An 8,465-nucleotide genomic window follows, 5' to 3' on the forward strand; every position below is an offset into this window, starting at 1 on the left:
GCAGTACGGTTCCCCGTGTAGCGTGGGCTATATATGTGTGCGTGCAATGTTCGCGGGTTCCCCGTGTAGCGAGAGAAAGGGGGATAGAGATAGCGATAGAAAGAGAGAGAGAGAGAGAGAGAGAGAGAGAGAGAGAGAGAGAGAGAGATGGAGAGAGAGGTGGAGATAGATAGAGAGCGGGAGCGAGAAAGAAAGAAAGCAAGAGACTGAAGAGATAGATAGATAGAGAAAGAGAGAGAGATTAAAGAGAGAGAGGGGGGGAGACAGAGTGAGAGAGAGAGATTAAAGAGAGAGAGAAGGGGGGAGAGAGTGAGAGAGAGAGAGCCCAACGAGTAAAATGTTTGGACCTCAAAACAACGTACGTAAAAAAAATATTAATGGCGTTAAAATAGATTTGTGACACCTTCATCCGCAGATTTTAGCATTATATCAGGAATATTATGGCGATATAACCCAGTTATAAGTTTTCTCCAACTACGCGAGATGCGGCGCGTGTGTGTGTGTGTGCGTGCGTGTGTGAGTGTGTGTGTGTGTGTGTGTGTGTGTGTGCGTGTGTGTGTGTGTGTGCGCGCGCGTTGTGTGTGTGTGTGTGTGTGTGGGTGTGTTGGTGTGTGTGTGTGTGTGTGTGTGTGTGTGTGTGTGTGTGTGTTGTGTGTGTGTGTGTGTGGTGTGGGTGTGTGCCTGTGCGTGAGGGGCGAAGAAAGCGCGTGGAGGGAGTGAGAGAAAATAAAGAGATAGCGAGCGAGAGAGGAAGAAGGGTGAGGTAATTTGTACTCAGTAATTTTGGTAGATGTCCCCGCCTTTCTTTGGAAGAAGACAGAGAAAGAGATGAGAGCGCCGCGTGGAGGGAGGAAAGGCGGCGAACGAGTAGCGAGAGAGAGGAGAGAAAGAGAGAGAGAGATGCGAAGAGCGGAGAGAGAGAGAGAGCGAGAGCGAGAGAGAGAGGGATATGTTCGCGACGTTTGGCCTCTTATATCACTAAGCTGCATGTCTGCAGGAGTCAAACAATTGGTCACAGCGCGAAGCTGGCAACGGCTTCGACACTTCGTCGTCGAGCATCTAAGTATGGACGGAGACACGAGTGACTTGACGACGGGCAACGACCTTCAAGAGCCACAACGATCAGTTCAAGGACGGCGAAGCTTTCGATGATGACGCGGCTCGACGGCAAGGAAGCACTACGGTAAGTCTCTCTCTTCTCTCTCTCTCTCTCGTCTCTCGTCTCCTCTCTCTTCTCTCTCTCTCTCTCTCTCTCTCTCTCCTCTTTTGCTCTTCTCTCTCTCGCTGTCTCTTTCTTCTCTATCTAATCTATCTTCTGATCTATCTGATCTAACTCTATCATCTGATCTATCTATCTATCTATCTATTCTCTCTCTCTCTCTCTCTCTCTCTCTCTCTCTCTCTCTCTCTCTCTCTCTCTCTCTCTCTCTCTATATATATATATATATATATATATATATATAAGAAAGAATTGAGAAGCGGGAAGAGCCTTAGCTGGGGTGAGAAGGAATTAGGGGGAGAAAGTGATAAGGAGAGAGAACGTCCCAGGCTGGGGCAAGAAGGACACTGAGAGGAGAAGGTACTCACGTGCGGGTTAACGTGCAGTGTTCAGTGAACGTGCAGTGCGGGCTAACGTGCAGTGTAACGTGCAGTGTAACGTACAGGGTTAATGTGAGGGTTAAGATGCAGTGTAACGTGCAGTGCGGGTTAAGGTGCAGTGTAACGTACAGTGTAACGTGCAGGGTTAATGTGCGGGTTAAGATGCAGTGGGGACAGCGGGCAAATTATACCTGATAAACTAATTAAAATTAAAATTAAATAATTATAATTCGGTTAACTGCTCATGAGGTTAACACATTGTTTCTACTCTCGCAGACTACAATAACGCTCGAAGGCAACACGATGGTGCAGAGCCAGAAGGATAAGAAAGGCGTGATCGACACAACCATCACGCGGGAGCTCAAGGGTGACGAATTCATAGCGGTGAGCGCTTACGTTGTTTACTCGGCCGGTAGATGGCGCCCGAGCTTACGATTTGGAGCCATAGCAGAGCATGTATATCATATGTCATATATGATATACGTGCTCTGGCCATAGATAGAGATCTCAGCTAAATCTATAGCTCTGCGCCAGTATCGTCTGCATAACCTAAAAGTGTATACAGAAGTGGATAGTAAAATTGTCTATCATGTTAATGCCTATTATGCAATGTCTTATTATATTACACTTGGTATGTAACATATGTTGGTTTTTCTTGCAGACGGCAACGGCGACGGGCACTGACATCGTCTCCCGCCGTGTCTTCAAGAAACAATAACTCATTCTAACTGTCCTGCGATGCTCCAATCTTTCTCCTTATCTCATTGTTCTATCCCATCTCGAGTGTATACAAAGTATACCGAGTCAAATTATAATAAGCCGGAGTACCAAAGTCAAACCATATAGGGCCTAGAGACGTAAAATGTCAAATTATAAAGAGTTAAACTACATTAAGAGTCAAAGTATAAAGTGTCAAGACGTATCATACTAGTGCCTGTTCTTATTCCGCATTAAAAAACCACGTTCTTTTAAAAGTATAGAATATTCGTAACATATCAGGAGTACAATAAACACCCGCATAAAAGAAAAAAGAACCCGTGATTTTCTGTTTCAGGCTGAAGAGGTTCTTATATATATGATACATAGTGAGAAATCAGCCTGAAGTGGTTCTTAGTTTGGGGGGGGGGACGGGGATTTGTGTAGGCCTGACATTATCTAGTAAAATTGGCTTATTAATTAGTGAATAATTGACACTAATTAATTAATGCAACTGCTTAATTTTAGAAATTATATGTCTGTTTAAATTCATTTGAGGTTAAGTAAGTTATCACCGTTTAAGTTTACTTTGTCATGATTAAACAGACGATGAAAGGTTCAACTCTGGTGAAAACTGATTTGAGCTAATAGTAGACAGTTTCGCAATGCGTGTAGCAACCATACTGTGATTGCCCATTTGCGCCTCTAATTTCCTCGGTATTATTTTTATATAAGAACGCTGTTAATTTATCAGCGGCTGAAGCATGGTTTGCTTGATTAGTAATAGGTGCTTTATTTGGTCCAATTTCAGCCTGAGGTTTCTTAAAGATTCACGGGTTTTTATGCGGGTGTTTACTGGATATAGTCAAAAGCACGAGAGCAAGAATATATCTATGATCGATATACTATGAGTATATTTATCGATCTATCGATATCGATCAATATCTATTGATCAATATCTATTGATAGACTCTTGAACATATGTCATTCATACTATTATATTGTTTCGTACGCGAGTAATAAAAACGAATTTTTATACACCATTTTATCTATAGTATCTTATGAGTTTTTATAGGCCCTCTAGTATATATTTCAGATACTATTCATAGCGAGAATCGAGCACGAAGTGATTAATAATTTGTAATGCTATTCTCCACGAGTTGAAAGAAGCCGTTCTCTTTTTTCGTTCGTTCTTTCACTAGCATTTTAAGATATTCTCCGTCCGTGAGCGACGGAATATATAATGTATATAATCACTTAAGTGGATTCTTACACGATGCTAAACTATACTAATTTTTGCAAAAAGTGTTAGCCTATAACTGAACTTCATCATACTAATGACGTATACTGTTAATTACACTTGATATTTAATCAACGGCAGCTGCTTTGTCGCATAACACAAGCCACCACTATCAATGGCTGCCGTAACTCGCAGTATACTCTGCTTCTACATTTGAAATGCTCTTTGGGCCATGTCGACTACAGGGATCTTAATGTTAACAAACCTAATGACTTACATCAGCCTATAGCTATAGTATAAATACAAGGTCAACAGGTAGTGTAACACCACAGCTATAGAGTAGATTGTAGGTCCATGCAGGTAGCGTAAACCAATCAGCTGTATAACTATAGTAATAGAAGACAATCAAGTACTAGTTAGCCTAGCTAAACACATCAGCTATAACTATAGTATAGAATGGCAATCACAGGTAGTGGTAAAAACAGGCAGGCTATAAGTTAGAGTGTTGCCAAGCGTCTATCGCAGGTTAGGGCGTAATACACATGAGCTATAACTTAGTATGAAAGAAGGCAATCACACGGTAGTGTAAGAAACAGTCAGGTTATAAGTAGAAGTTGTACGGCTCTATCGCAGGTTAGCTAAACATCATCAGGCTAGAACTATATTATAGAAGGCAATCACAGGTAGTGTAAACACATCAGCTATAACTATAGTTATAGAAGGTGAATCACAGGTAGTGTTTAAAACCCTCAGGACTCATATTACTATAGTATACGAAGACAATCACAGTAGTGTAAAAACAGCACTATTAGGAGCTAGAGATTGTACGTACATATCGCGAAGAGATATATGGTAATACCACCATACAGGCTATGAACTATTAGTAGTTAGAATAGGCAATCACAGGCGTCTGCGCTAACAAAGCTTTAGTTCGAGGCTGCATGTTATATTACATGAGACTATGTTAAGCGTCTAGTCGCTAGGTGATCACGTACAATCTACTTTAACTCGTTAAGATTAATCATTCATAGCACTATAACTATAACGTATTACACGAAGGTGCTCAAGATTCTCGACAGGCTTAGTGTAAATAATACAATGACGTAGTAGTATAAGTAGATGTGTCTGAGCGGATGTGTTTTTCTTACGCAGAGCTAGCGTCACATACGAACATATTCAGCTATAACTCAGGACTGTAAATTGCAATGATCGAGGGCACGTATGTAAAAAACACGACAGTTAATATAGTATAATAAGCTTCGAATGCTAGGACCATCTTCCGAGACTACTAATCTCATTTCTCTATTATAGATCTCTTGATGTGGACTGCTAGTCGTCGTGCGTAGTTGGGTTTGCGACTGTCGCGTCGTGTGTGTGGGGGGGAGGTGCGTGGTGGACTTGCTGTCGTGTCTGGATACTGTGTCAGGGCGCGCGACTACAGCGTGTTTTCAATAGGCTGGGGGGTCGGCAAATTGAGAGTGTATTATCGAAACGTACCAATACTGGCCTGCTGAACGTACGGAGCGGTGCAGAGTCTACTGCTGAAGTTTAATCTTGCTGGGATGGGCGTATTAGCGCTCCGAGTCGAAGGCAAGCTCCATGAACGCTATTCGATGAGGGTGGGTGTTGAGGGTCCCCTTTCCTAACGCTCAGGACCTTTTGACAATTTTGCAACTGAAGATGGGAATAGATACGATCGATGTGTGTCAGTCATTCGACAGGATGAACAAACTCTGTGTTATTTTAGCCCAATATTTTTCTAAATATCGCAAAAGAATAACGAAAGATAAATTACCTTTATCAGTACATGTCTATGTAGCAGTGTCAACTATAGTGAAGTATATATAATGCGTTTGCATTCTTAATATGTTATACATGTAATAGGAATAAATGAATACTGAAAAAGTGAATCTTTATTTCAGGCGTACATGAAATTGTGCCACTCTTTTCTGCTTAACCCTTGGTAATGTACGTCAATAATATACATATGCTGAAGTGATACTTTTAAAACACTTAAAACAGTCACTTCAGACTAGCATTTTATCTTAGTGTGGTGATCTTTCATGTTATTGGCTGAAGCAACTAGTTTTTGCATTCAAAAACCAAGCTGACTAGGATAATTACATTAAAGAATACACTCAACTTATTTAGTTAATTTAAAAGTATGAACTTAAGACCTAAAGAGTGCAAACTCTAAATAAAAGAATAAAAGGAAACCTTATATTAATAAGATACTATCATGACACTAAAACTAACGCTCATAGGTCTAATGTCCCCCAGGTTACTTTGCCGACACGTAACGCCTGTCGGATCTCCCGGTATATGGCCACAGAAATAGAATTATGGAAGTTCTCTTTCTTTGCTACTTGAATAATATAGAAAGTTCTAGAAGTTTACTTTGGTATTCTATTTCTGTGGTATACGCTTCTGCGTTATCAGCGTCGTTTAGGCTGCTGGCAGTGTCTGCGCGTGTTTATCTTATAGCTGTGGCGTACGCGTGCGTGTGCATTCATAAGTAGCAATGTGTGCATGACTCGCTACGGCCCGTTAGCTACGGTTTGCTGTAATATGGGGAGGGCGGGGGTCGTATCTCTTCAATGTGGCGAATCTAGCTAAAGTACTAGGCCGTGTGTTACATGAAATATTCTCATACGGTGTGGGATGTAACTACCGTAACCGTTCCAAAGTTAGGGTAGCCGCGAAGGGGGGCGTGACTGGGGGGAACCCTCCCGCTCATAAAAATTTTTCAAATTAGAGCTGGCATTCTGATGCGTATGTTCTCGCTACGAGCTGAATGGAATTAGGGTGTTCTTAGTAATCCTCTCGACTCCCACCCTGTAACGCTACCGTCTAGGCTGCGCCGTGCGAAGTCGTGGAACCAAGTGCGAGGATGCGACAAAGCGTAAACCATGCCGCAGGTGGAGGGGTGTGGGAGATGGTGTTCACTGTTCACCCTCCCGACAAGAGATTTTGCAATTATTACACTAAAATGGAGGCGCCTGAAGTGAAATCTTGCAAATTGTTAAAAAAATAATTTTGGGCTTGGGGAGGGGGGGGTTCGTTCGAATCCCCCGAACCCGCGCCTGCTACGGGCTGCATATGCAAGTAGCGCGTAGCTGATATTCGACCTCGATCGAGCCTCGACAGCCAGGATCACAGCCCGGCGAAGTCCGCGGGTGTTGGTAAATACGGCGCTGTGCATGTTCTGTTTGCGTATAGAGTAAGGCTAGAGACTTCGTCCAAACTTTGAAATTTTCGCAGTGGCAGATGAAATGGTGATAAACACTCTCTTTCGCTCTTTCCCCCTTCCTGCTCCGACCCCCCCCGCCCCCCCCCCATCCGGCCTTTCTCTCCCCTCCCCCCCCCCCCCCCCCCCCCCCCCCCCCCCCCCCCCCCCCCCCCCGACCCCCCCCCCCCCCCCCCCCCCCCCTTCCCCCCCCCCCCCCCCGCCGCGCCACCCCCCCACCCTCCTTGGTTCCCGTTCTTTCTTTTCTGGCTAGTTCTTTCCGATCATACAAAACATATAGACAATATATTTTTCTGGCAAAATAAGTGGGGGGGCCCGGCCCGCCGCCCCCCGTACGCGCCGCCCCTGCGTGTCGTGCGTGAGGGGGAAGAGAAACTGTACTTCGGTACTGTTGTGTTTCTCACAAAGAGAGTCAATAAATAAATCGTTTATTGTACAACAATATATCGTTTATTGTAAGCTACTGTATGCGGTTTCTTGTCGCAGCAAATGGTATATCGTAACGACGATAGATAGTGGCCTAATCGCAGAGAAAAAAAAAAAAAAAACAAAAAAAAAAAAAAAAAAAAAAGAAACAAGCGCAGCCCCCGAAAAAGAAAAAAAAAAAAAAAAAAACAATAAAAAAAAAAAAAAAAAAAAAAAAAAAAAAAAAAAACCGCTGCACCCCCGCCCGCAAAAAGAAAAAAAAAGAAGAAAAAAAAAAAAAAAACACTATCTGTGATCAGTGCTTTATAAGTTTAGAAAAACGGTTCTTCGAAAGAATCCTCGTTGTTATTACTGGAGGCATCCATGCTTCAGAACCCCGTGCCATTCTCTAGTCAGTTCTGGGCATGTTCGCGAATGTTCAGCTTTCGTGCATCGCTCACAACACCTCGCCCGCCGAGCCTGAGAGTTTTCCCCTCGAAGGCGTAGCTGCTGGCAGATTAGCGTTTGGGTGGCTTTGACGGCACGTTTCGATGGTCGCAGATTTTCCCGGTCCGTGGATGGTTCGTCAGGCTGGTATCCTTAGCTTCTTCTCTCTCCGCACTGGTTGCTGAATCGGGTTTCCTGATAGGCGTGATCCACAGGGGCATCGCGTTGGAGAGTCGCGGAGCAATGTTCTGTGTCTGGGACGTGGTTTCTCAGTCCCGGCTCGTAGTCTTCGTCGGACGTATACCGAGGGCGTAACTGTGTCCACGTGTCGGCGCACGTCGGTCCCTCTGGGGATTTACCTGACGTTGACCGTCGACTGCCGCAAGTGCGTATGTCGTTGATCGATCGCTGGCACCGCATCGTGGGTTCCCGATCACGTCCTTGTTCGTAGTACTGCGCGTACACTGACTACCCGACTGCATAGGAATGGGGAGGAGGCCTGGCGATTCTTGTCGTTGAGACTTGTCGCTGCTTGCCTGCGTGTTCCCCTGGGGCCACGTGTGCGGTGAAAGGCAGCAACTGTCGATCTTGTGCGATTTGTTCTGCCGTTGAGCAGTTCGCTGCGAGTATCCGCAGACGTGAGAGTTCGGACGAATACTGGATCAGGAGGCTCGTTCAAGCGCTTTCTCGGAGGAGACGACTTCTCATTGCTTGCTTGAACGTTGAACAGTCTCTCAGGGCGCGTTCGTTAGGCAGGATGATACGCGCGCCGGTTAGATGAGTGATGCCGGTGTCCTGGCACGCAGGCTTTATCTCTCTCAGCAACAACAA

At 44.4% G+C, this 8,465-nt stretch overlaps 1 long non-coding RNA gene across 1 annotated transcript in view; it reads left to right on the top strand.

Moving 5' to 3' along the window:
• The first annotated feature begins 1,141 nt into the window (after positions 1-1,141).
• The window catches only part of LOC106811961, a 19,537-nt gene continuing 12,213 nt past the window's right edge, over positions 1,142-8,465 (top strand). Inside the window, exon 1 of the long non-coding RNA XR_001394233.1 lies at positions 1,142-1,183. This is a non-coding gene — a long non-coding RNA (uncharacterized LOC106811961). The remainder of the gene's footprint in view (positions 1,184-8,465) is intronic.

This window comes from Priapulus caudatus, unplaced genomic scaffold (genome assembly GCF_000485595.1).
Source record: "Priapulus caudatus unplaced genomic scaffold, Priapulus_caudatus-5.0.1 Scaffold595, whole genome shotgun sequence".
Taxonomy (NCBI): Eukaryota; Metazoa; Priapulida; class Priapulimorpha; order Priapulimorphida; family Priapulidae; genus Priapulus; species Priapulus caudatus.